This window comes from Alexandromys fortis, unplaced genomic scaffold (assembly GCF_014885135.2).
Source record: "Alexandromys fortis isolate MF-2015 unplaced genomic scaffold, M_Fortis_MF-2015_v1.1 scaffold_42, whole genome shotgun sequence".
Classification (NCBI taxonomy): Eukaryota; Metazoa; Chordata; class Mammalia; order Rodentia; family Cricetidae; genus Alexandromys; species Alexandromys fortis.
The window spans coordinates 11440168-11465405 of NW_026067934.1; the positions used below are offsets into that span (position 1 = coordinate 11440168).

Sequence of the window (25238 nt, forward strand, 5' to 3'; positions counted from 1 at the left end):
AGGAGGTGCAGACAGTGGAGGACGGAGTGTTTGACATCCACTTATAAGATGCTGCAACTATCAAGGACTCATTCCTGCTTTGGAGAAATGACTCGGAGCAGAGCAGGGAGCCTGGGGTTCTGGGGCAGGAGGCTGGGCTGAGGGTGGGGGTCGAGGGTGGCATGCATTGAGGTCAGGGCCAGGGCTGGCATCCCTAAGGTTGTACAGGATCTTGTGAATATTTGTATTTTCCAGAAGGAATAAAAAGGCCTGAATAATTAATCTGGAAAAAAAAAATGTATATATATATATATATGAGAAACACTTCAGCAGCCACTCTAACACCAGAGACTATGAGGACATATTAAATATTGACAGGAGTGAGATAGAGGAAGCTATCAAGAGAGTGAAATGCAGGAAGGCCTCAGGAGTGGATGACATCACAGGAGGAGCTGGAGATGGCTACAATAGGCTCAGGGGCTGAGGTGTCTCTCAGACTCTTCAGAGAGATATGGGAACATGAAGTCATTCCCTATTCCCATACACAAGAAGAAGGACAAGCTGGACTGCTCAAAATGCAGGGGCACAATTTTGCTGTGCCATAGCAACAAGATCTTCTCCTCCATCATCTTGCAAAGGATCAAGGGCAGAACACAGGAAATCCTAGCAGAGGCTCAGTGTGGATTCAGAGCTAACAGGAGCACAATTGATCAGCTCTTCACTATGAGGCAACTCGCAGAAAAATACAAAGAATTTGGAAAAGACTTATATGTCTCTTACATTGGCTTCCGGAAGGCATTCATTAACATTTGGAGGAAAGGACTTTAGGAAACAATGAGGTTCTACAGGTACCCAGACAAAAATCATAAGAATACTAGAAAATGCCTCTAAAGATACCTTTGCTTCAGTCAAAGTCTGTGGGGGAACTAAGTGGTCAGTTTAAGAATTCTTAGGAGTGTTGCAGGGATATGTCCTCTCACCACTACTCTTTAATATGTTCCTAGAATTACTAATAGCAACGGCCCTGGGGCATGAGGAGATAGGCATGCAGACAGGTGGTGTTCGAATCAATAACTTGCATTTTGCTGACAATATAGCACTCCTTGCTGAAAGTCCAAATGAGCTGCAGGCCATGGCAAATAGGGTGGTGGAAGTCAGTGAGAACCTTGATATGAAACCAAACATCGAGAAGACTGAGATGCAAGACTGAGACTGAGATGTGGGAAGGTCACACAAGGATTTTTAACACTGTAATAAAGAAACAGAACCTCAAGCAAGCAGCCAACGTTGTTTATCTGAGAGGAAACCTCAGTTCAAAGAGGGAACTTTTTCAGCCGTCAAGAGGTGGATAGGGATAGCGAAGGCTGCACCCCAGGTTTGGTCAGCAAGAGACATGATGACAACAAGATTACATGTATATGAAACACTTGTCTTGAGCTGCCTTTTTTATAACTCTAAAACCTGGACAATGAAACGCTCCTCGGAAGAGTGGCTGAATGTGTTTGAGATGGCATGTCTCAGGAGGATTCTAGGTGTCATGTGAAGAGATAGGCTATGAAACAATGACATTAAGAAATATCTCCATCTATAGAAGGAAGTAAACCTTGAGATACTTCAGTCATGTTCTTAGAATGAATGATGGCAGATACCTAAATATAGCACTGCTTGGAGGAGTGCATGGGATAAGGCTAAGAGGAAGGCCCCCCAAAACACTGAATAGACAGCATAGAGGAAGACTGTGGAACCTTGGGTATGACAATAACACCAGCATCTGGGACTGCCCAGAGAAGGAATAACTGGAGAACCGCCATAAACAGGCTGCCCACACATGCTTAAGCATTGCTAGAGCATAAATGATTGCATGATGTATGTATGTATGTATGTATGTATGCATGTGTGTATTTTGTGTGCACACTTATGGGAGAGAGGAGAGCACAAGGTGCATGTGGAACGCAGATGTCAATGTGAGGAAGTCAGTTCTGTCAAGTATGTAGTTCCTGGGATTCACCTCAGGACATCCTTAGCAGCAAGCTGTTTTATTGCTGAGCCATGTTTTCAGCTCTCAGATGAAGATTGTCTTATATTATCATGTCTAGAATTTACTGCTTGACCTGGATAAATAAAGAATAAACTTACTACTAGGTGAGAATCAACTCATATAAAGCCCGAGTCTCATTTCTTCATCTTCCTCACATGGCAGAGCTGGAGCACATAGATGTTTCAGTGGATTCTATATGCTTTATAGTTTTTCCTGGCTGTTCATCTACAGCTTTAAAGTTGTATGAATAACAGGAAATAGTAACCACCTTAAAAATATGATTTTACTTGAAGCAAAATTATAGCACTTTATCCATACCTATACATAAATATACATATGAATGGAATAATAATAATCAAAGTAACTGTATTTTAGAAATCAATAATTTGAGAGTCATTATTTTCTTTGGGTATTATGAAAGTGACCACTATGTTGGGCTCTTCCCTGGAAACTTCATACAAAAAAGAGCTGCCATTTGTCATTCAGTTGAAATGGGATCCTTAGAGAATGTTGAGTACCCCACCACTTCAGGTGCACAGACTTCACTGCTCCTAGTAATCCTTCTCTCCATAAGTAAGAGTGAAAAGCAGAGGTTATCAAAATTTCGGGTCTTTGGGCCATAGAGATAGACAGTTCAGTGGGAAATGTGAGTGTAGCATAAGTGTGGACCTGTGTTTGGGTGTCCGGAAGCCACATCAATCCAGTCACAGTAGCACCTGTTCATAATCCCACCATGCCTGTCACTAGATGGAAAGTAGAGACAGGAGAAATCCCAGGAGTGCACAGGTTAGCTAGTCTGGAGTGTGGAGTAAGCAAGAGATGTTGCTGCAGACAGGACATCTCTTGTCTACAAGGGAGTATTATCTCATCTCCATGTGCATTCTGTGCCAGGCGCATGCCTGCGCTCACAAAACATATACACTCACACAAATACACACCATACACATATACAAATTACACAGATTTAACTAAGTATGAACTCATTTCTTAGACTCCTTTTCCATTAACTGCAGCAAATATGACTTTGTGTGATCACTTCTTTTTCTTTTAAAACAAAAGAAATTTAAATTTTCTTTTCATGAATATATTTATTGTACATATATGGTGATCATTACTTGAGTGGCCCAAATGTCTTAGTCACAGCATGTGTGAACCTTTTTAGTAAGAATAGGAGATATTCCTATTAATTTTGTGGTATGTCTGCCTTTAATTGTTTACTTGAGTCAGTTTGCAGATTAGCTGTTGAAAACAGCCTATCTCACTCTTCATTGTGCAGTGTTCTATGGCTCAAATTTCCTGAATGGAAAGAGCTAAAAGACTGTAGTGCTTTTTACTAATCTCTATGTTCTCTCTTGTTTCAGTGTGCTTTAGACCTACATTCCAATATTCTAAAATACTTTATAAAATTATTTATATTATATATATCTTTATTTTTACCTATTTATGCATCATGTTGCATGCCTGGTGTCTACAGGCCAGGAAAGATGTTGGATCCCCTGGGACTGGAGTTGTAGATGTTTGTGAGTCACCATGTGTATTTTTGGACTTGAATCCTGGGTCCTCTGGCAGAGGCACCTGTGCTCTTATCTGTTGAACCGGTACTCCAGCTCCCATACTCAAATCATATAGACTTTTCCCCACAGTGGTGGCACCATATGTCTCTTTTGACCTTCATAGACTCAGAGGCAGATCTGAAGATAGAGGAAAATTGAGAGGGGGTTGCATATTTCTTGCTGATCTGTTTGCATTGCAAGTGAGGTGTGCAGAGTACCTCACGTGTACTCTCCGGCATCCTTCAATGTGTTCAACCATAGTGTGCTGCAGCTTGGTTTCAGGGCACCCCGTGGGAAGAAACAAATGTGGGAAAGCTGAAAAATCCAGGGACTGTGCCATTTTAATCAATTAAATGGCATTAACAAATTGCTGTTCTCTTCCTAGGCTTGTAAAAGTAAAACCTATTAAGGGAAAAGTTGACATTTATTGCACAAATTAAAAATGTACTTGGTATTTGCAAGCAGCACATTTTTTTTTGTATTGTTTTGTACTGAGGTCTGGATTTGTAGTTTTTTTCCTTTAGCTGGTTGTCAGGGAGATGTTTTAGAGAAGATGACAATGACTGTATTCCCAACAAGCTACTATAAACTTTACGAGCTTAGAGATCACAGTTCCCCATACTTTTGGCTCTCCATCCATGAACTATATTATGAAACATACCACTCACTGTATACTAAATGAAAAGGAATTAAAGTAGTCATTTCTTTCCCCCAAATTGTTAATATCATGTGTCAAAGAGCATGTATGTGCTTGATTAATGCTAGAATATGTAGGAGAATAACGGAAAGCTCAGACTTTTCCAGTGGCCCCCAACTATTAATGTGCCAGAGAATGAATCTCTGAGCAAAGAATTGATTTGGGAAGAACAGAAGAATTACCATTCAGGATGTATAGACCATGATGCTCTCCAGAAAACAAAGTAACAGAGGAGTGACATCATACAGGATGATTTGAAGGTGATTTCATGGTACCGGCAGTAGTTTACTGGAATTGGTGGGCGTCAGAAGTTACTAGGTAAGAGTTGTAATCCTACAGTTACTGCTATGTCCATGCAGAGCTCAGCCTGAATTGTAAGATGACTTTGATGGAGCTATGTGTGACTTTCATGCTTTTCTTTACCACCTCTTGACTCTGACGTAGCTGGGTAGAACTTAAGTAACTCCATTTTGTATCATCATCTTTCGCAAGGGACTACAGAATTGTTAACTCCTTAAGATCCACAGAACACAGCAGACCCCAAAGACAGAGGGACAGATATTCATGGGCTCAGTGATTGATTTGAGGATAGCTGAAAACTTAAAGGGAACTTTGGAGTTTCCATGTAGAGGAGCCAAAAGTCATTCCTGGATGTCAGTGTTGAGTTTATATGCTTTGTTGCTATAGGGCTTAAATACAGTGCCTTGTTCTGAATTGTGTTCCTACTAATTTATATGTTGAGATCATAACCTATACTGTAATTGGATTTGGAAATAAGGTGTTTAAAAAAAAGCTGAGGTTAAATGATGCTGTGTGATAGTCATTAATCTGGCAGAACTGATGTTCAAGGAAGACGAAGGGGTTATTTTAAAGTGGTTATATGCTGTGGGACAATGGTCTTGTACCCTGTAAAGAGTTGTCTCTTCTACTTGTTTAATGAGATGCTGATTTGCCAGGAGCCAGGCAGGAAGTATAGGCAGGGCAACCAGAATAGGAGATTTCTGGGAAAAGAAAAGGCTCAGTCTTCAATCATAACCCAGACACAGAGGAAGCAAGATGAGAATGCCTCACTGATAAAGGGTATCAAAACATGTGGCTAATACAGACAAGAATCATGGGTTAATGTAGGCTTTAAGAATTAATAAGAAATCTGAGCTAATAGGCCAACCAGTTTATGATTATGTAGACCTCTGTGTGTTTCTTTGAAGCTGAATGGCTGTAGGACCTGGTGGGACAGAAACTACTGTCAATAGTTATGGTCAAAAAGAAAAGACCATGTGATATCAAGGGATGGAGAGAGATCTCAGGATAATCCAAACCTGCTGATAGCCTGATTTTGGACTTACAGCTTCCAGAACAGTATGACATATTTTCTATTTGTTTATGTCACTCAGTCTGTGGCACTTTGGGATGATGACAGTTTCAATGGGATACCACTTGCAGGAAGGAAGTTAGCTGGCAGTCTTGGAGGGGTATACCATGTTCAGTGACAAAGGTTATTTCTTTAGCTTCCACACTCTTTTACCTCTCTTGCTGTGGTCTTACCACATTTTTGGCCAAGAAAAGAGAGAAATGGATTTGATGGTGAACTTGCTCCATTTCACAATACATTCATAACCTTGACTTGGCTTGTACTTCTTTCTGTTTTGGAATGTAAGTGGTGGAATTTTGCTGCCAGAGACATGTGTTGACTGCTAATCTCAATGGCAGGGAAGGAGGCAGGAAGTCATGGAATACAAACAGAAATATAAGAGGGAGAATGTGACAGTGCAGCCAAGAGACATGGTGCTGCTGGTTTAGCACAAATATTGTAGAGACTTGACCGCATTTTCAGTGATGATCCTGGAGAAATGACTAAATCCTGCAGTGTCTCAGTCTCCTTATCTGTGAGGATGATAGTTACAGAGATGATGGAGGCTTAAATGAGTTCATACTACATAAAATGCCAGAATCAGTACCTGGCAAATGGTGAGCATGCCATGGGAGCTTGTGACCATTAGAAATGGTATTGATGGTAATGATGATGGTGATGTTATTGATACTGACAATGACTATTGATCTTTCACATGTACTTGAGGCAAAATTACTTGGCCCTACTGACGTCTTTCCCCTTTCCCATGGTTCTTTTTGGTTCCATATCAGGTAGTTTGATTAACTTTGGCTGTCCAATCCCACCCAGAAGCCTTATTCATAACTTGTACTGTGTGTAGGACTCCATTCTCCTCAGTGAGAACAACTCATTACATGACTTGGATATGTACAAGAAGTCAGGAATGCATGTCACATTGATCTTGGACCTTGATGGCAACTTAGTTTTTAGCTGCTTTGTGGACTTAAGGCATTAGATGGAACCTCTTTCTCAGTAGTCCCTTCTCTTGGGATTGGTGCTTCATTTCTTTTCCCACTTGTATCAGTTTGCTTCCTTCCTTCCTCAAGGGATTCCTAGGATGCTCTGGCATCCAAGGCTGGACTGCGAAGTTTATGATTCGATAATTTTACTTGAATGATTCCATTCCCTTTAGAATGTCATTTCCCATCGTATCTGCAAGTGTATTCCCTGTATATCAGCCAAGTTCTGTCTCATATGATACTTCGCTACAAAACCTCTCTATATTCTACTGTTTTACTCAAACTCTGCCCTCAATGAACAGCTTATGTAACATTTTGTATAAATTTAAATTCCTGGAGTAGGTGAAGGGTATTTCTGGAAAGCACAGATAATTCTGTGTCAAGTGTAGTAGAAAATAGATGAGCTGGCCTGGAGCTTGTATCACTATAGACAGATTTTCATGGAAAGTCCAGTAAAATAGACCTGTTTAAAAGAGCTTTTCACAAAAAGCTATTCTCTTGATTGCTTATAAAAGCTATATTTAATGAAGCCTTCTGAATTCCATGACCTTGGTAAAGATACCCATCCATACAAGAGATCCATGCCATGTTTATCTTTTTAATTTCTGTACCCAGAAAAGCACCTGGGGCACACTGTTGGAGCTCAAATGTTGGTTGGACGAATAAAGATGTTCTCAAAGGTTCCTGCCTTCCTTCATGCTTCAGTTCTGGGAAAATTCTGGAAGAATGACACTAGTTTGGTTTTACAAATCTTCCCATCAAGCTGTTACTGTAGGATTTACTGCCTGACTCTCAGAGGGCAACCAGGGGCAGAAAGAGAGGGATATAAATGCTGCAGGTATTTATTTTTAGGGCAAGTGCAGAGTGCCACATTAGTCACTGGCAAAGATTAAGGAGATGTGGGTACAGAAGAGTCTCCATCTTATACTTGTTTTGTTTATATAATGTAGGCTCCAAAATGATTATTCAGAATGCTTTATAATCTCTTCACCATTCTGACAGTCTATGCAATCACAAGAATAGTCGTAACCTGGGTGACTGTTTTTTGGAGGTATGTCAAAACACATTTGAATTTCAATATTTTTGTATGTGTGACATCGAGAGATACTTCCTGGCTCTTTTTCATCTTTTTTCCATTTCAAGTATTTTACAAAGTATGCCAAATCTCATTTATTCACGTAGGCTTAAAAATTAGTCTTAAATATAGGCAACATAAATAGCAAAGTGCGACGGTGACATTCTTCTTCTTCCCTCAGAGGGGCTCTGCTTTAGGTTCCTCAACTGTCTTACTCAGTGTTGTTTGTCTCAACGATCACTGAAGTACTTAAGTAGTGATAAGAAGCATGCAGAACGTTTCAAACTGCTGTAATTGAAACCAACAATTTTATAGAATGTGCTTTTAGCACTGAAGAAAATGTGAAGTCAAAAAGAATTTTTTAAAAATGATTATAAAGGTAGCTATAACAAAGGGCATGCTTGACTCAAGCTCACTTTGCCGAGAGAAGTGGGAATGGCAGCAAGGGGCTGGACTGACCTCCAGTAGAAGGAGCTCATTGCAAGGCTACTTTCAGCTTTGTCAGTCTGGTTGGCAAGCTCAGATTCTGAACTAATTTGTTTATATTAATTTTTCACTGTATATATTCATTGCACATGGTGCCAGATTATATAAACTCTGGTCATTTCTTAAGACTCTGTGAATTAGTTAGTTTTTAGTAGCTATGAAAAATATCAGAGAGGAGGAAATTCTTATTTTGGTTCATGGTTTCAAAGCTTTAGTCCATGGTTAGTTGGCTCCGATGCTTTGGGGGAGGAACTTACTCATCTTTCTAAGGCAAAAAGCAGAGAGAGGAAAAAGTATCCATAGAGCCCTAAAATTCCCCTTTTAGGATGTTTTCCCAAAGAGTTGACTTCCTCCCCCTGGGTCTTACATCCTAATTATACCATTATCTTCCCACAGTGCCTATGGCTAGTGACCAAGCCTGTAGCACATAGGCCTTTATGGGCTGTGTCAGCTTCAAAGTGTGATCCCTTTATATGTAAAACAATTAAATTCAGGAGAAAGGAGATTGAGGAAGATTCTATGCTTATGACTTGGTAGAGTCAGCATTGTAAAAAAAACAACAGTTCTACTGAAAGTAATTAGCAGATTCAATGTAGTCCCAACCCAAACCCCACATTCCCCACAGAGAACTAGAAAAAAAAAGCATGCTGAAGTTCCTATGGAACCACAAACGACTGTTGCAGGCGAAGCAATCCTAAGGAGAAAAGGATGATGTAGAGATTTACCATTGCAGACATCTTATGGAGCTGCATTAGTCAAAACAGTGTGAGACTGCTGCAAAAACACATATAGACCAATAGAACAACAACAACGGCAAAAATACCCAAACATGACTGCATGTAGCTACAGCCAACTGATATCTCACAAAGATACCAAAATCACGCAGTGAGAAAAGACAGCGTCCTCAACAAATAGTACTGAAAAAAAAAAAAAACCCAACTAGATGTTTGTACAGAGAAGAGCAAAATTAGACTCATTTCTATCACGCTGGACAAAAATCATCTTTAAAGAATCAAAGACTTCAGTGTGAAACCCAAAACACGGAACTGCCAGGAGAAACCACAGGCAGTAGTACAAGATGCAGGTGTGAGAAAAGGCGTTCGGGTAGGATTCCATTAGCTCAGGAGTTAAGGTCAACCATTGACAAATGGGCTTCCATAAAAGTACAAAGATTTCTTTTAACCAACCTTTCTCTCCAGTCCATCTTTCTTGCTTTTTCTTTTTCTTTCTTCGTGTATTCCTGGCTGGCCTGGAACTCATGCTGTAGACCAGGCTGGCCTGGAACTCAAAGATCCGCCTGACTCTGCCTCCCGAGGTCTGAGGTTAAAGGCGTTCACCACCATGGCTCTGAAGCCCATCTTTCTATTTCAGACTGAAACCAGGTCTAGTGTCTCCATCTAGTTTGCACTGAGAATCCTTGTCCAATGTGCTGTATCTATAGAATGAGGCATGGAGGCGAATAAAATAAAATGGAAAAGGTTCAGATCAGTGACTCTCAACCTTCCTGACACCGCGACCTTTAAGACAGCTCCTCATGCTGTGGTGCCCGCCCCCCCCCCAACCATAAAATTTTTGTTGCTACTTCATAACTGTAATTTTGCGACTGTTACGAATCTTAACGTAAATATCTGAGTTTTCCGATGGTCTTAGAAGACCCCAATGAAAGAAAGGGTCGCGACCCACAGGCTGAGAAAGTGATCTAGAAGGTGTGCTGGCTGATGGGCATCCGAGGATGGGGTTTCTGCTCAGCAGGTGCAGTAAAGCCTTTAATTTCTAAATTGCTCTAGCTCAGGGGACTTGTTTCCACGACATTCTTTTAAGAAGAGCCTTCTGCTTGTGGTCGTGCAAAACAAAAGGCATTATGTTCTCAAGCGGAAAAACCTGCCTGCCCTGAGAGACACAAGCTGTACTTAGAAGGGAAGACTCGCCAAGGGAGGGATTTCGGGAGGTTTCCATTTCTCAGATGGTGGTCCCAAAACCTTGAGGGTCAGAAATGTAGACAGCTGGAATCTGGGGTGTGGGAGTACTTTCAGGGACAGCTCACTGTATTTCTTCCCTCTCCCCCAATGAGCTCTGTTCCTCACACAGTGACCCTGAAGACCTTGTGGTCGGTAACCACAATTCAATGCCGAGTAGACAAGAAAAGCAAGCTGAGGGAGGAGCTCCGAGTAAGGAAAGCACAAACCTATGCTCATCTCGTCCAGCAGGTGGCAGTGAGAGCACGTAGCTAGGCTAAGAGAGGCGCCCCAAACCCGAAGATCAGCGCTGGGAGCCTGCTCATCTCCAAGGCGGATTCCAGGACCTGGTACCTGCCATCGCTCAAGCCCTCGGCAGATCTTGTAAGAGCTTTTTCATTTGATAATCTATAGAAACATCACTTGCTTCCATTCTATCCAGCGGCTTATTTGCAAAGGCTGAGCATGTTTTAATAAATCAGCAACCCTACAAGTAAGAAGGGAAATAAAATATTTTTCAGCTTGGTGATGGCGAGTGTTTGCGTTAAGCACTACAGCGACAAGGATGATCAAATAAGGACAAGGTTGTGGTTTTGATCTCTGTGGAGGTCAATTACTTCGTTCTATTGTTTGGTCAAAAACCTCGCTGCCAATCTGTTTAACCCCCTGGAAATGCATGCTTGCGTGTAGGAGGTCAACCGTGTTACATGGTCAAAGAAATTCACTAGGGATAAGGCACAAGTTTGGCCTTAGTGTCTTTATGCTGTTGGGTTAAAATCCCTATCCTTGAAGGCAATGGACAACGTCCATGAAAGTAGCCGGATGTGATGTTCATACCCATTGACTGTTCCTGTGATAATTCGCTTCTACCTAGGGAGAATAGGCTTTGCCATTTGAAAACACAGTCGATTATCTGCTTCAGTGGACCGGCTCTGTAAGTCCTTATCTTCTCTTCTCCCCTTCCTGGTCTCAGAGAAGGTCAAAGGCAGAGAAAAATCTGGGAAGAAAGAGCGGTTTGAGCCTACACTTACCTCATCATTGGCTTTTAGACCCACGCATGGTTTTGGATGAGGTACCCTTGTCCTTATCATAGGTATGCGGGTCAAATGACTTCTTAAAGAGAACAGGAACACCCTGGGACCTTGTATCGCGCATACACAAGAGCCCACCTTTCTTTGTTATTTCATTTTGTACTGCCCCAGAGAGCCCTGTCTCATGGTACTGCACCTCAGTTTGGCAAGTCAGGTCCCTAAGATCTATGCTTGACAGCTTACTTCTCTTGACTTCTTCTCTCACTGTCAAATCTTGGCAACATTCCCTCATCTGCACCATTGCCTCTCTTTATTGTGGTCTAGCCACTTCTTCTGAATGTCTTAGTAACCTCCCTTGGTTACATCCATTCTGCCTTCACTCTTACACTGTGCAGAATGAAGCTTCTGTTGGTTTAGCCACAAGGTTGCCTCAAAGTAGGCCAAGTGTTAATATTTTTGATCATTTTGTCTTATTTAAAGAACATTTTTTATTTGTTTTATATACTGACTGCAGTTTTCCCTCCCTCCTCTTTTCCCAGTCATGACCCCCTCACTTTTCATCTATTCCCCTCCCCTTCCACTCCTCCTCTGTCTCCATTTACAAAGGGACAGGCTTCCCACAGGCTTGAACAAAGATGGAACATCAAGTTGAGGCGGGACTGAGTTCCTCCCTTTGCATTAAGACAGGACAAGGTGAACAGGTTCCAAAAAGCCATCTAAGTGCCAGGTATAGGTCCTGATCTCACTGTCGGAAACTTACAATTATCACACACATTCAGAGGGCCTAGGTTGGTCTCATGGAGGCTCCCGAACTGTTGGTCCAGAGTCTGTGAGCTCCCATTAGCTCAGGCCAACTATCAATATGGTATATATATCGGGTTAGGTCTACTTTACCTTTAAGGACTCTTCTCTGAACTGGAAATGGAAGCATAGGGAACATGCTTTTTGATACACCTTGGGCATTAAGTATTTCACAAATACTGTGGAGCAGTGTCTCATACTGCTCAGAGCAGGAGGGGCACTCCAGGGAGAGGAGGGGAGGTGTCAGGAGGCCTTCATGGAGGACTATACTGGAGAGACATTTTGCAGAGCTTAAGGCTCCGCTAGGGACACAAATCTCATCTTCTTGGAACACAGACTCTAGAGTGTTGGGACCCAGAAAAAAGACTCCACATTATTACTGGGTGAATTCTTTCAGTTGAAAGATGTTGGAATGGCCTCAGAAACAAGATCTCCTTATGACTTTCCCAACCTCCTACTCCTGATACCTTCTATATATCCTGGTGGGCCACGGAAATGAGGATTTCTTCTCTACAAGATGAGTTTTAGAGTAACCAGGATCTCATCAAACCAAGTTAGTCTAGAAATATTACTCTAACCCTCTTTATGCTTTTTCTCTGTATAAGAGTTCATCACAAGGAAATTCTTTGATCTGTCTTGCCTGATTATGGATCATAAGACTCATTTTAGAATGGGTCCTGTCCCATACTCAGGGAGGAAGAAGAGGTGTTTGGCAGAACCAAGAAAAATATATTTTCTTCTTAAAGTATATATATTCTTTCCCCCGAGTTGCTTATCCTGACCCCTCGTCCTGTGTGTATGTGCATGTGCAAAAAGGCCAGAAGAGGGGACTGCACATCTTCCTCTCTCTCCACCTATTCCATTGAGGTAGGATTTCTCCTTGTTGTTTCCTCAACTAGCCTTGAAAGTTGGCAATCCCTGGGATCCTCCCTTCTCTACCACTTTTGGGGTGGGGATTATAAGTATGCACAGGGCTTACTACATGGATGCTTTGATTTGAGCCCCAGTTCTCATGACTTCGCAGAATGTGCTCATCATAGCTGCAGCCCATCTTTTTTTAACCAGTTGCATTTTTATGCGATTGTTCATGCTACACTAAATGTAAACTCAGAAATATTCTCCTCTGGATCTTTTGTATCTTCATTTTTGAAGATGACACATAACGTCAAACTTTGGTTGAATAAAGTTGTCATGGTTTTCTCTTGTCTACTTTACTATAGAAATATGTTTCTGACACTTATGATATGGAGGAAAAGGGTCACACCTTTAAGGTTGTCCCTGAAAGAGAAGGAAAGACATTAAGTAAAATATGCAAATGCATAAAGAAACAAGATTATAATTGTAATTAATCTTATGAATGAAAAGGTAAGGTTATTGTGAGTGAGAATAACAGGGTTATAATTTTGTTTGAGGGCTAGGAAAAGGCTACCAGCAAGAGCTAAGACAGGGGATAAAGAGGTGTGTGAAGTCTGTAGAGGACTTGTGGGCAACATTCTGCACAGCCAGTGATGGGATCATGGAGCCCTGGACTGATAAATGTGGTTGGTGCAAAGTAAGCCTGGTGAACAGAGCAAACAGTGGAATGGTGAAAAATCTCCAAGGTCAAGCTCAGGATTGGACTTTTCTAAAAGGTGACAGAAAAAGAGTCACTGAAGATTTTGAGAGTGTTGTCATGAACTCATGTGGAAAACTCAGCCTGATCACAGTTTGGAGAGTGCTTCGGAGAAGGGCAAATAGGAAAGCAGAGAGAGACATACTGTATGGAGTGGGTGGTGCATGGCTCCTTAGATGGACTGGAGAAAATAGCCCTGTTGGCATGGAAGGACTACAGCAGGGATAGAATGTCTGCAATCAGGAGACAGGAGAAATGACAAGTGGCAGGGACTGGCTCTAGGAAGAGAACAAAGAAATATGGGCAAGTGCTGTTGAACAGACTGGTGAGGGGCAGTGGAGCTGCAGGCACAGATGTTGCCCATTGTCAGTACACAAGAGCTCAGAGCTGTATGTGTGCAAGGAGGAGCTGAAACAGAACAGCTCCATATTGTAAGGAATAATTTCTTTGGGAAACTGATGATACTCAAAGAAGAGTAAAGCCTGGAGTTATTTAAGTAGTAGGGACATGAAAAGATGCTGTGTCCTTACTACTGTCAACAATGGTAATTACTGTACTCTTCTGACATTTGACATATCATTTATAATCTACTCAATGATTCTCCACTGTTCCTTCCCAAAGAAAGTATTTTAAACTGGCAGGACCGGAGAAGGATCTGAGTCCTTTCAGTAGCCACCTCTATTTGCAGCCACTGATCCTCTTACTTTTTTGTAAGGAAGTATTTTGTTGCTGTTTTTAGAGAAAGAAACTGGAGTTCTTCAGTGAGATTGGCATTCTAAAGGAGACGAAGCGGAGCACATTGCAAAAGTGAGATTTGAATGATCATCTCTCTGGATCTAAAATTCATGTCCATTCCATCTGTATTAGTTAATTATCTGTTGATGCGATAAAACATCATGACTAAAAGCATCTTATGGAAGCACAAATTTATATGGGCTTGTGGTTCCAGAAGGATAGGGGTACATAATGGCAGGGAGGCATGGCCCTGAGTAGCAAACATGGTAGCAGAAACAGGAAGCTGAGAGCACATATTTTCAAATCCAAGCAAGAAACAAAGAGTGAACAGAGAATGGGGCCAGACTATAAACACCTACCCCCAGTGATGTTCTTCCCTTCTACCAAAGGTTCTACAACCTCTCCAAGCAGTGCCAATCAACCATGGACCAAGTGTTCAAATATTCGAGTCTGGGAGACATTCTCATTCAAGCTCCCACATTGTCCTATTAAAGAACCACTTGTTGTCAGTAAGGCCTATTAGGAGCAATGCATTTATTTATATGAACTTTTTTTTTCCCTACTAGAATGTGAACTTATTGAGGGCAGTGACTATGTATTGTTTGTTTATGCTTTCTTTTGTGTAAAGATGTTAATTAAATACTTTTGCTATAGAAAGGGTGTTGTGCCAGCTGCGGGCTGTGTTCCCTCACCCAGCTCCTGCCACCGGCTAGCTTTACCAGAAATAACAACACACAAACTGTATTCTTTTAAACACTGCTTGGCCCACTATATCTAGCCTCTTCTTGGCTAACTCTCGCACCTGGACTAGCCCATTTCTAATAATGTGTGTAGCACCCCAAGGTGCGCTTACCGGGAATAGTCTAGCCTACATCCATCCTGGGTCGGAGCTTCATCGCGCGTCTACCCGGGAGAGGGAAGCATGGCCTCTCTGAGCTCACTTCCTCTTCCTCCCAGCATTCTGTTCTGTTTATTCCACCCACCTATGTTCTAACCAATAAAATGGGCCAAGGCAGTTTCTTTATTTTTTAACCAATGACCTTCCTCCATCAAAAGGGCTGGTAGTTCTTCTATTAGGGATCTAAAGTCTACTCTCATTTCTCTGTCCACTGGAGTGCTATATCTTTTCCTGTAAGAAAGGGAAGAGCTTGTGCCTCCAGCTTTGCAATAGAGTCCTTATCTACTGTGGCTGTAGAGAGTACAGTCAGAGAAGAAAGATCACCGATACCATCTAAGCTTTCTTTATATGTTTTACTCACATGTAACTTCCCTAAGCCCTCATCCCCATAGATCATGGTCCTCCACCAGGAAGTATCTGCAAGTCTCATTTTAACTGGAGAATCAGAGTGTAGTCCTTTGAAAAACTATGGCTGACATCTACTTAATGGAATTTTAAGAATTGTGTACACAAATCACTACAGACGAGCAGGGATCTTGAGAGAAGGGATGCTCTTATGTTGCCAATTAAGATGCACACTGAGTAACACCAATGCTTCTTCACAGTGCTAGTCAACAGTAGGTTTTAATTATGCAGCAATAAAAATGGAGAAACAGCAGTAAATTATAGTCAGTTTCTATGATTTATCTTAGTTCAATAGTGAAAATTGCAAATTATATAAAACAAATATTTCAAATTAACCACAATTTGTAGAGAGGGCATTGGGCAAAGGCTAGCACCATTCTTTTCTAATCAACACCTTGCTGTTTCTGGTTGAGTAGTATGGCAACTGTGTTTGGGATGGACTGAGATCTTTAATGGGGAAGGAGCAAATTCAACACACCGCAGAGATACTGTTTGTGAGAAATTACTAGGCCTGAGGGACGGGGATGAAAAAGAATCTTCATGGGTACAGGAAAAAACCAATAAGTGATTATCAGTTGGAGATAGCTTCTGGGTTAGGTATGTGGGCTTGGGTTTACTTCCCCTGCCAGTGCTGGGACACCCTCAGGCCCAGACTTGGCAGGCCCTCTGCATGCTGCCACAGTCTCTGTGAGTGCCTACATGCAGCAGCCCTGCTGTGCTCAGAGTGCCATGTTCGCTTGGTGTTCTCCATCCCCTCTGGCTCGTATAATCTTTCCTCCTCTTGTTCTGCAGGGTTCCCTGAGATCTGAGGGGAGAGATTATAGAGATAGCCCACTTGGGACAGAATGTTCTCATCCATGCAGGAGGAAGCTTCTCTGATGATGGTTTAGCAAGTCATTGATCTATGACGATAGCAGAAAGTCATTAGGAGTCATTTTATGGCTATGTTCCTTTAGCAGAACTGCAGTATTTGGCTTTTCCCTAAGTCCCTGGCCTATCTTGTCTGATTCTTGGCTATCATAGAAATGTTGGAGATTGTTTCCATCTTTTGGAGCATGTCTGAAATCTAATCAGACATCAGTTGACAACTCCTGCGAGCATTGTGCCACCATTGCAGTGCCACATTTTACACATAGGCCATCGTTGTAGAGAAAGACTGCATAGCTGGATTGGTGCTTACCTTTTTCTTTAAGTAGCACCCAGAGTACTTTCAAGTCCTATAAGGGTTAAGGCTTTAGGTGGACGCCAGCTTGGCATCTCTGTGTTCAGTGAATTGTATTGTGAATTGAATTGTAGGTGTTGTCTTCAGCAAGAGCCTTATTATCAGATTGTGGAGAACAAAAACAATAGCCTGCGTTGTTTGGGGATTCTTGTGGGGCTTCTTATACAACAACTCCGTTATCTGTAACAAATTCCTGGCACTGGAAGCTTCATTTAGTGAGAAGAAGGAACCAGTTGGGGCTCCATCTCCACATTATTTAGCCACTTCATTCAGATCACCTTCATACATGTATATATTTTCAGAAGCTTCTACTCTATTAGTTTTCCATCCAACTCCTCAAATGGTCCTTTGCTTTAGCTGTCCCTCCCTACATTCGTTCTCTCACTCCCTCTTTATCCTCCTCCCCGTTTGATCTTTCTGTTCCTTTCCTCTACCCTTGTCCATCCGTTACTATCTATTTCTTCATCCTAAGAATATCCATCCTTCACCTCTATTTCCTTACCTCTATACATGACTTCTGTGGTTATATAGATTTTAACTTGCTTATCAAAGACTTAACTGCTTACATTCACAAAGAAGTGAATATATACTATATATTTTGTCTTTCTGGATCTGGGTTACGTCATTCAGTATGTTTTTTTTCTAGCTCCCTCCATTTAATTCACAATTCATTATTTATTTTTAAATGGCTGAGTAATATTCCATGGTGCAAATCTTCTTTATCCATTCTTTCATTGATGAACATCTAAGCTGGTTCCAATTTTTGGCTACTATGAATAGAGCAGCAATGAATATGACTGAACAGGTGTCTCTATAGTAGGTTGAAGCATACTTTGGGCATATGCCCTAGTGATACAACTTGATCTTAAGGCAGAGATGTTTCCAGATCTCTAGGGAACTGTCATACTGATTTCTATATTGGTTGTACAAGTTTGTAATCCTGCCAAATGATAAGGACAGAACAAAAGTCACAATATTCCTAAATATGAATGATAAAAAGAAGATGAAAGAGCAATAGAAGAAAGTAACAAAAAGCAGTATGGCTATGCATTTATTATATGCTCACAATTACACTAAGTGCCTTCTTTGTATTTTATCTTTGATGTAGAACCACCCTTCCTTTGCTTTTGTAAATAAAAGCACAGAGTCAAGTATGATAGCTAACCTCAATTTGCACAGCCAGTAAAGGATGGAGTTGGGATTTGAACCTGGACAGCAGCATGTGAAAAGCCACACTTTTCCCTTTGTGGCTAAAGTTTTATTCAACTTGGGTGAATCAATAGTGTTTAATACTGAGACTGGGTTGACGTCTTCAACACTGCTCAGATAGACAAGAATCTGAGATAAGATAGTTCACGAACCTATGGAAAAACCAAATATGATAAAGAAACGTCACCATAAAATGACTCCTCACGGCATTCTGCTATACTCATTGATCAGTGACTTGCTTGATCATCATCAGAGATGCTTCCTTCTGTATGAATGAGAACAGATACAGAGACCCATAGCTGTACAATGGGCAGAGAGTGAAAGACCTTGGAACATTTCATTCTAAGTGGGATGTTGCTGTAAAACCCCACCCCGCAGGTCTCAGGAAACCATGGAGAAAAGGAGGTGGAACGATTATAAGAGCCAGAGAGGTTGGAGGATGCCAAGGAAATATATCCCTCTAAGCTCAGCAGAACTTATGTACACATGAACTCACAGAGACTGAGGCAGCATGCACAGGGCCTGCCAGTGCAGCCGGAGGGGGTTCCAGCATTGAGAGTGGAAGTGGACACAAGCCCACACCCTTAACTGAGAAGCTATTTTCTTTTTTTTTAAATTGTTTTTATTGCTCTACGTATTTTTCTCTGCTCCCCCATTCCTCTCTGTCCCCTTCTACCCTCTCCCATGATCCCCATGCTCTCAATTTACTCAGGAGATCTTGCCTTTCATACTTCCCATGTAGATGAGATCAATGTATGCCACTCTTAGGGTCCTTTTTGTTATCCATGTTCTCTAGGACTGCGAAGTAGGCTGTTTTTTCTTTGCTTTATGTCTAAAAGCCGCTTATGAGTGAGTACATATTATATTTATCTTTCTGGGTCTGGGTTACCTCACTCAATATGATGTATTCTAGATCCATTCATTTGCCTACAAATTTCAAGATGTCATTTTTTTCTGCTGTGTAGTATTCCATTGTGTAAATGTTCTACATTTTCTTGATCAGTTTTTCGGTTGAGGGGCAGTTAGGTTGTTTTCAGGTTCTGACTATTACAAATAATGCTGCTATGAACATAGTTAAGCATGTGTCCTTGTGGTATGATTGAGCATCCTTTGGGTATATACCCAAAAGTGGTATTGCTGGATCTTGAGGTAGATTTTTTTCCTAATTTTCTGAGTAATCGCCATATTGAATGGCAGCCTACAGAATGGGAAAAGATCTTCACCAACTTTACATTGGACAGAGGATTGATATCCAAAATATACAAAGAATTCAAGAAACTAATCATCAAAAGAACAAATAATCCAATAAAAAATGTGGTACAGACCTAAGCAAAGAACTCTCAACAGATGAATCTAAAGTGGCTGAAAGACACTTAAAGAAAAGCTCAACATCGTTAGCCATCAGAGAAATGCAAATCAAAACAACTCTGAGATTCTAACTTACACCTGTAAGAATGGCCGGGATCAAAACAAGTGATGACAGCTTATGTTGGAGAGGATGTGGGGTAAAGGGAACACTCCTCCATTGCTGGTGGGAGTACAAGCTGGTACAGAAGCTATTTTCAATTGATAGTTTCTCTCAAATAAAAACTTGTTTTTCTTCTAGGGAGTCTCACTGGGTGCATACAATGCCCTCAAGACCAGGCACCATGCTCAACAGTAGATGGCCAAGACCAAATGAATTCTGGCATTTTTGGAGATACTTTGTCTCATAATGCTTTGTCAGAACTTTTTTGTTTGTTTGTTTATTTTGCTTTCTTACAGTTGTTTGCTTTGACTATATATTATGGTTTCTGGTTTTGTGTTTTTATGGAATCTCTGTGTATGCAAATGGGTGTGTTTATATATGTCTTGAGCTTTCTCTTTGGCTCTTTTTCTTCTGCTTTTTTTTGCTAGTTTTGTCACATTCTGGTTTGTTTTTATTTTGCCTAACTTTATTATTATTATATTCATTATTATGATTATTTTAGATGTCTGTATGTGTTACAATGAGAGAGAGAGAGAGAGAGAGAGAGAGAGAGAGAGAGAGAGAGAGAGAATATGTGGATTTGGGTGGGTAGGTAAGTGGGGGAGGATCTAGGAAGAGTTGGAGGAGGGGAAAGTGTAATCAGAATATCTTGCATTAAAAATCTATTTTTAATAAAAAAAGAAATCTTAGAATGATTTTCTACCTACAATGGCTTCTGTGCAACACATTATCATGAAGAATGTGTTATGGGTTCCTATAATAGCCAGACACTTGAAGCCTATGACTCTAATGTGCCACACTGTGGGACTCTCAAAAGACTTAGTTTCATCTATGCACTTGATCACATAACAAGGAACAGTGGCATTGGTAGAGAGGAAGACCCATGGGTAGTGATGTAAAATGGTGCTGTGTGCCCATCTGCTTGGTGGGGAGGTTGTTAATAATGTCAGACATTGTCTTCAAGAGTATGAACTTGAAATTCACACAGTCTAGGATTGTCTGGATAGGCTGGCTGGATGCTTCATTTTATCCTGTGGTGTCTACTGACTATAGCAGATGAAAGAGATTTATATTCAGTCATTGTCTCATGGTTCTGTGGGTCAGACATTCAGATGAAGTGTGGCTTAACAACAGCATCTTCTACTCTTCTCTCAAGCCTGAAGTCAAGGTGTTGGCTGGGAGGGACATTTTGTCTGGAGGCTCTTGGAAAAATTCGTTCCAAGCCCATTTGTTAAATTGTGGCTGAATTTGGTTCCTTTCTGTGCTCAGCTTCAAACTGAAGATGGTGTTATGAAGTACTCAGTCTTTCGAACATGCTGTTCTGTAATAAACGGGAGGAAGATCTTTGCTTCTAAAAGCCACGTTCTTCTCAATAGATAACAGAGGACAATCTCACTATTTTAAGGTCAGTAAAGGAGTAAGTTCAACTTCTACCACATACTTCTGTAACACCAACACAGGAGTAACATGGGGGGCAAAGGTCATGGGAGTTCAAATTCTGATTATCCTAATGTCCTTGGACTTAGTGGCCTGAAAACAACTGGTTTTAGAGATACTTGATATTTACTGAATCTAAAACAATTTTATTTCACTATAATATAAGGAATGATAATATATTGGTCTGAACTTTCGTGCTTCATTCAACAACAGTGCATTTTCCAAATGGTGATTTGAAAGCTAAAAATAAACTAAAATAATTTCTTTTGGTAAAGCTGCAAAAATAATATCCAGAAACAGCATGTCCTATTTATTCTTCCTTAGCCTCCACCTACCCTTCCACCTCCTCTCTCACCATGGTGCTCTGAGAAGTTTCTAAAGTCCTTTTCATTAAACTCTGGAGCACAAGGCTAATGGACAGCATCAGGCTCAGGGACAATGCTAGGCTGAGCTTTAGTGTGCCTTTTTCCCACCTAGAAAATGCATACCTCCAAGCAATGACATTTAAAAGGAGTTTTCGAACCAGTGTCTAATTTGAAGAAAATGAATGCCTTAAGAAATAACATAGATACCTTATAATTTTCAAGTCATAAACTGTCAAACAGAAGTTCTCACAGACTGCAATTTTTTTCCCACAGAAATTCACTCAAATGTACTTCTCTTCCACTGTGCCCTTTGCAAAAGCTTATTGAGATTCCCCACTCTCCTGTAAGTTACTGGGAATGAGTGTGGGCTTTTATTCTGTGTACTCTCCAAAGAACATTGTAACGTGAACAATGACAATAAGGTTGGGAAAATGAGAAAATAAATTCTCGTCTACTGTTTCTGGGACTTATTGCACCATTTTTCAAGATTGGCAGACTTCATGTCCACGTTACTTCTTGACAGTACGAAGAGAATAAGACTCTTAATTTTCCTGAGCACAAAACAACAGGAAAAAAAATCTATTTTTAATGAGTCCAAACAGACATGAATGATGAAAGCAATGCAGATCGGGTATTTTTATTCGCATTGTTTTTCTAGCTTCACAGATTAAAATGTCCTTAAATTCAGCATAATGGATGAGTCTCTTAATCAGGGTTTACATGAATAGCTGACTGATCTGAATTTTTTTTACTGTTGTGTAGAACCCTGGATGTCAGTTTTGTTTCATCCAGCAAAGAACAATTGCTCAGTAGAAGAGACCAGTGTTCTGATATTGCATGTGGATCTCATAGTGTTCTATTTTCTTCAGAGTCAAAAGTATCATGCTGTTATGGTTTGATCTTAATGATACCCAAAGGCCCATGTGCTGACGTCTGGGTCACCAACTGTGTTGCTATCAGGAGATAGTGGAACCATCAGAAGGTCAGGGCCTAGTGGAGGGAGTCAGGTCACAATGGACATGTTCTTGAATGGGCTATCAGGACCCTGCTTCCTGGTTGCAATGTGAATAAGTTCCTTCTGCCCTTTTGTTTCCACCATCAGGCCCTGTCTCAGCACAGGGTCCCAGGACAGCTAATGACGGAAACCTCTGAAAGTGTGAGTCAAAGGAGGCCTTTCAATCTTCCCTCCCTGAACTTGTCTCTCTCTCAGGGACTTGTCACAGCAGCACCATGCTAAAACAAGCACAATGCTTCCGTGTATTCACCTTAGAATAATTAGAAAATACCGATAAGCAGGAGGGATGAAAAGAGCCTACCCCACAGACTGCCCCACCATGTAGACATGTATGCCTGGATTTCCTGATTAAAAAGTGAGGTAAGTTAAGCTTTATGCGACAATGTAGAATGTGTCTGCAGTTAGCAGCTGGATCTTACAGAGGCAAAGGGTGCTGTGATCATTCATTATTTTCACGATTTCAGAAACCTTTCATGTTTTCATGGTGCTGGCTCTGACCATTTGAGAGGAGTGCTTCATCAGGTCTCCTATTCATGCACTGTTCCAACAGTTTCCAAAATGGTTTAGAGTACAGAGAATGGGTCACAGCCTAAAAAAGAGTTAGACTATAAATATTAGTTGGACATGGTATTTTTAGATTTCTTCTTTCAGAGATCTAGGGGTGTGCCTCTGGTGACAGCCCACTTCCACAGGGTATAAAAGTCACTCCACTTATTTCTCATAATCGTGAAAGGTTACCATACACCGTGGGCAGCTAGTGTGGATACCCCTTAGCTCCAGGCATCAACCACTCTTTGTGCTACTTCCCTCCACCTCTCGGCTCAAGCAAAGGGTGCATTATACAAATATTTGCATGGTCAAGGGATACAAAGATAAAGAAGCTTAGAAGACTTAAAGTACAGCAGGGGAGCCATAATAGCAGCAAATGCATTCTTGAGTTATGGTGGGTTTGGAGTATTTTATCCCAAGTAACTGTGAGGACATACATGTTAATGAACTTGTTTAAAATATCATTATATATGTATATATATGTAAATACACATATGTAACATACATGTATACACACATATAAAATGTATATATACACATCACATTGTGAAGCTTGAACATGCATTATTTTTGTCCGTTATAGTTTACCAAAAGTGAGTAAAGTAGATGTGGTCCTCCAAATACGAAAAATATAAAATTTGGTAAAAGTACTTACATAGACTTTTATATTTTAAATGGGAGAACTTAACAAGCATGTTCAGTGTTCTTTGGAGGAATAACTTTGAAATTTTTGTGCAACTTTTGATATACACATAAGCCTCAGAGGAACTTAATAAAAGGCTAAAAATTTTAAAAAAATTTTCATGTTTTATGAGATCAAGAAAACCTGCCCAAAGCAAATAAAGTTCAAGCAATCCTGCTCGAGTTCTCCCTCAAAACATTTAACTTTATTAAATAGTGCTCAACCCTGTTTTGAAGCAGATCTTAAAAATTATCTTATACAACTCCAAGATAGAAATATTTCCAGAAAATTTCTTTAGAGATGTCAGAGGAGAATGAATAATAAGCTATGAAGAAAAAGTAATTTCCCACAAGAAACACAACAGAGCAAAGTGGTTATGGAGGAAGGGCTGCCTGTAGGGGCGAGCAGCAAAGGATCTGGTTTTGTTGTTATGTTCCTGTCTCAAATTACCTGGAAATTTAATTACAGAATTAGTGTCAGTTTATAAGACACTCTAGGAAAATAACCCCAACAACTCGCAATCTCACCACCTAACACCTTTATTTACTTGAGAAAAGTAAATACATTATGAACCCTTGTTTCAGTAAGTTGGACGGAGTGAGCTGTTTTGGGCTATCCACAGTCGTATGGCTGTAGGGAATTACTGTGCACTGTACTTCTCTCAAAGCCAAAAGGAAGAATTTTGAATGTTTTACCATAAAGAAGTGATAAATATTTGGGGGAACTAGATGTGCTTATCCAAGCCTAACACAATGCAGACATGTGACCTATCAATAGGTTTAATTTTTACATATCAAAGAAAAACAAATTTAATTGTGTTGTAAATGCATCACTTGTGACTGGAAACCACATGATTTCTGTTCTCTGCATTTTTATCAGTTTCGGCTTTCTGTAATATTCTCCATCTGTAGCAAAGAGAAGCTTCTTTGCTGAGCGGTGAGAATGACTGTGGGTATAAGGATAAATATTTAGAATGTAGTTAGGAATTATGCTGGTTTAGTTAAGTGGAAGTTGTAGGTTCACCACCAAGTCCCATGACTTCCCTAACCCTGGGTAATTGGTTAGATCTCCAGTACCAGACATGATTTCCCTCTTGATGAGTGGGTCTAAGGGCCAACTAATGGTTACTGCCACGTCATATATGCCAGTACTGCATTCACAGGGCTATCTTGCCATGCTGGTCATTGATATGGTTTATAGTCATCATAACTGGGTGGGAAATCTGTTTGATTCCCTCCCTTGGATGCTTGTATGTAGCTTACTGGTACCATGGTAGTTAGTCCTCAGGGAAGATATGAATTTGAGAGATAGAGACACACATGCACAGACACACCCAGGAGAGAAAGAGAGAGACAAAGAGAGAATGAGAGAGAGAGCAACAGAGTGAGAGAGAGACAGAGAGAGTGGGAGAGAGACATACACAGACACACAGAGAGAGACAGAAAGTGTGAGAGAGAGAGAGACAGAGAGTGAGGGAGAGACAGAGATATTGAAAGAAAGACAGAGAGTGAGAGAGACAGAGAGTGGGAGAGAGACACAGAGATAAAGAGAGACAGAGAGAGACAGAGAGAAAATGAGAGGCACACATTGACACACCCAGAGAGCCAGGGAAAGTCAGAAAGAAACAGAGAGAGAGAGAGAGAGAGAGAGAGAGAGAGAGAGAGAGAGAGAGAGAGA

At 40.8% G+C, this 25238-nt stretch overlaps 1 long non-coding RNA gene across 3 annotated transcripts in view; it reads left to right on the forward strand.

Annotated features, from left to right (window-relative positions):
- Positions 1 to 25238, forward strand: part of LOC126504122 (uncharacterized) — a 74889-nt gene that overhangs the window by 43494 nt on the left and 6157 nt on the right. The window contains exons 3-5 of one of the 3 annotated variants that reach the window (XR_007592508.1): positions 10382 to 10516; positions 20783 to 20918; positions 22418 to 22690. This is a non-coding gene — a long non-coding RNA (uncharacterized lncRNA). Of the gene's footprint in view, positions 1 to 10381; positions 10517 to 20782; positions 20919 to 21588; positions 22052 to 22417; positions 22691 to 25238 lie in introns of those variants that run through there. The other 2 variants (XR_007592507.1, XR_007592509.1) reach the window with 2 other exon arrangements.